Consider the following 3732-nt stretch of genomic DNA (forward strand, 5'->3'; position numbering starts at 1 on the left):
GGGCGGTGGCTGCGTGGTGGGTGGTGCCCTCTTGGGGCTGGGCTCGGTGGGGCGGCCTGGGGGCCTGGGGATCCAGCCTGCAGGGAGGGCCGCGGACGCAGCTGGAAGTGCGTTCTGGAAGGTGGGAGGCTGGTGGGGGGCCGGGTCGGGGGCAGCAGAGCCCAAGGACCAGGTGCCTAAGTCAAACAGGAGCCTGAGACTAACCTCCCTACGCGTTGCGTTGTGTGTCCGAGGGGCTTCACCTGCTTGCGTGCACAGGTGGTCTGTCCTTTGGGGGGAACGCTGAGGCTCAGGAGGCCCCGGGGACTGCTGGGGGTCTGGCTGTCCAGACCCCAGGACCCCGACGGCTCACTCACAGCCGCCGCTTCCTGAACCTGCGCGCTCCAGGGGGAGGGGCGGGCGGGGAAGGGCAGGGTCGGAGTCACTTGCCAGGAGCCCCCGGGACAGTGCGGGCAGCGGGCGCCCCCCTCCGCCCTCCTGGCTGAGCCAAGGGCTGGTGGTCAGGACCAGAGGATGCAGGGCTCGGGCTGTCCGTTCGCATTCAGGGGCCCCAGGCACTGCCGGTGGGTCGCCTCCGGGCATCGTGCTTCTTCCACGCCCTCTGTGGTCGGCTCAGCCTGCTCGCCTGCATGGATTTTGGCTGCGTGGCCTGGTTTGTCCATTCGCGCTACGATTCCAGACGCCCCCGTGGAAGGCGAGGCCCGTGTCCGTCCAATCTGGGCTCCGGCCGGCTGCGTCCCGCACACAGCTCACCTGTAACTGTTTCGCTTTGTACCTTCACTGTTGGCTGAAGCCGTCTGTTGCTCTTCACATTTTTAAAACCTGACACTGTTTGTAATACATTCTTAGCCTGGAAATAAAATTGTTTTTTCTTATCGTCTTGTCCTTTTCCATGTGGCCAGCTCTGTCCACCTCCCACCCTGGCCCTCCCAGTGGGGCCTTTAACTGTCTCTGAAATCCAGGGGCTCGGCCTCCTTTGGCCCATGGGTCACAGAGCAGGGAGAGGCCTCGCCTGTCTGTTCAGCCTTAAGCCTGAACACGCCGGAGGCGTGAACAAGGAGAGCAGCCTCAGCACACAGGCCTCGTGCACATGTGCATGTGTGTGTGGTGTGTGTGCCAGCGTGTGATGTGTGCATGTGAGCGCTTTCACTTGCATGCATGTGTACTGTGTGAGACGTGCACACGTGTGACATGCAATGTGCATGTGTGTCATGGCGTGCATGTGCGTGTGTGCATTTGCATGCACTTGTGTGTGGCGTGTGCACATCCTGTGTGCACGTGTGTTACATGTGTGGTTTGATCTGTGCTTGGGTGCCAGGTGTATGCGTGTGCCCACGCACGTGTGTAGCCTGTGTGATGTGTGTGCACACGTTCACTGGAGACCACAATGCGGTCCTCAGTGGTCCCTTAGGCTCAGGCAGGTGGCTCCCTGTGTCTAGTGAGGGTGGACACCCTACCTCCTGGGCCAGTGAGGGTCCTGGCTCTGAGCCTAGAGCACCCTCCCCACCCCTAGTCTCCCCTACGTGGGCAGCAGAGCTCCAGGGACCCCATCAGGGTCCCCCTGCACATCCCGGGAAGCCACATCCCACCCTGTCACACCCATTTCACCCTGTTCACCACCGTGTTAGAGAGCAGGGGGGCCCAGGTCCCTGCGGACGCTGAGGATCAGGGTTCTGGCCAGGTTCCTGCAACACTGCAGTGGAGGGAAAGGCAAGCTGGGGCCCTGCCCGCCGGCTGGGTGGCCCCAAGCAACTCATTCCCCCTGTCTGAGCCTCCTCCTTAGATAGGACAACAGTCCTGCCTGCCTGGGCCCCGAGGGGCCTGGTGAGATATTGTATGTAAGTGTTCGGTGGCTGCCTGTCAGTGGGGCTCGACTCACTGCTACTGTCGCCTCCCCAGAGGGACCCACCAGCCTTGTTGCAAAAGAAAGAGGCCGGGAGGTGCTGGTGTTGCGGGCTGTGGGGAGCGGCCCTGGAGGCCTGGGCGGCCCGCTCCGGCCAGAGCCCTCATCTTCCAGGCCCAGCCCCGCTGCGCTCCCACGGGCCCTGCCCGCAGACGGCCCTCCCCCGACCAGAGCAGGTGGTGGCCCCGGCGGCCGAGGGACTTGCCCTCCATGTGAAGCCAGGGAGGGCTGGAACTGGGCGTTTGGCCTGCCCCTGGCCCGTGCGGGCGCCCTGTGAACTCTGGTCTCCTGGACCGAGGTCGATGGCCAGGACTTCAGGGAAGAGCCATCTGAGGGGCGAGGCGGGAGGGGTGGACCGTGGGCTGCCCAGGTGAGGGCTCGGGAGCGGTCGGAGCAAGTTTGTGGAGGGGACAGGTCCTGGGCTGGAGGGGCGTGGCCAGGGCCTGGGCCCAGAGGAGGGAGGGGCCCTCCATGAGAGTGGCCACTGACCACCACGGCCCTTTGGGGAGGCGATGGGGTGGCTCAGGAGGAGGACCTAGCCCCCAGGAGGGTGTGCCTCAGTCTCCCCTGCAGCCCAGGGCAGCCCAGGGGCACGGAGCCTCTCACCGGGTGAGGCCAGGTGGGCCGCCAGGGTAGCCCCGCAGGAAGCTTTCGGTCTCGTCCCCTATCTTTCCGGAGCTCACGGGGTGGGCCTTGCGCCCCTGGCTGGGAACACCTGCTTCTGCACTCCTGGGGCCACCAGCTTCACTCCCCCTCCCTGGGGTGGGGTGGGCTTCTCAGGTGCCAGGAATGGCAGGGCTGGGGGCAACCAGAGAGTTGTCATCGCCTCTCCAGGCCCCGTGCACCCACCTGCCCCCACCTGGCCCTGGTGCCCAGGGGGAGGGGACAGGAGGCGCCGCGTTTGCTCATCTCCCATGGCATGCGGTTTCGTCCTTTGGGTCTGACGCTGTGCCTGCAGGACTCGCTGCCGGCAAAGCAGGTGCCGTCTGTGGGTGGGGCTCTGAACAGTTAGTGATAGGGGCTCCTGAGGGCAGCCGGCTCTTGTCCCAGGTGTTGGAGGTCAGACACGCCCTCCCCAAGTCCCCAAGCCTGCCCGGGCACCTTTACACAAGGTGATGGGTTAGGCCAGCCCAGGTGCCCAGCAGCCTGGCCGGGACCAGGGTCGAGGTGCTGTGTCCTGAGTTTGGGCAGCCCCTTTGACCTCCCAGAGAGCGGATCAGGCTTCTGCACCCCTATGCCAGCCCGCAGCCCCCCACGAGACCCCACTGCCAGGCTGCCCTCCTCAGAAGCGCCGGGGATGCCGGACCCTTTCCCGTCTGGTGCCCTGGCCCTGGCTGGCCCATCTCCTACTGGGTTTGGGAGATGGAGGCTCAGGCAGCAGTGAATGTGCCGGCAGTGGGCCACCGTCCCTCCCAGTCTGCTGGCAGACACTGCCCCCAGTTCTGAAGCCCCCGAACCCCCTTCCTTCTCGGAGTCTTTGTGCACCTCCAATCAGGCACCTCGAAGTGGCCACCCTGCGGTCTGGGGGCCTTGACCCATCTCACGGGGCCCCCAGGAGTGGCTCAACCAGGGTGCCCTGCTTAGAGCAGGCCGGCAGTGCCCGGGGCCAGGGGTGACATGACAGCCCTCGTTCATCTCATGGCTACAAACCCTGCCGCACAGCTGGCAGCGTGTGACAAACGGCCACCAACACTGACAAGAGCAGCCAGGCCAGATGTGGCCTGGAGGCCCGAGCTGCTGACGCCTCATCCCAAATGGGTTTGTGGGTGTCAGGGTGGGCAGGGACCCCTGGAGACGAGTTGGGCCCCTGGCTGGTCTCCCTGGCAGGT

Source organism: Hyperoodon ampullatus (assembly GCF_949752795.1).
Source record: "Hyperoodon ampullatus genome assembly, chromosome: 1".
NCBI classification, from domain to species: Eukaryota; Metazoa; Chordata; class Mammalia; order Artiodactyla; family Ziphiidae; genus Hyperoodon; species Hyperoodon ampullatus.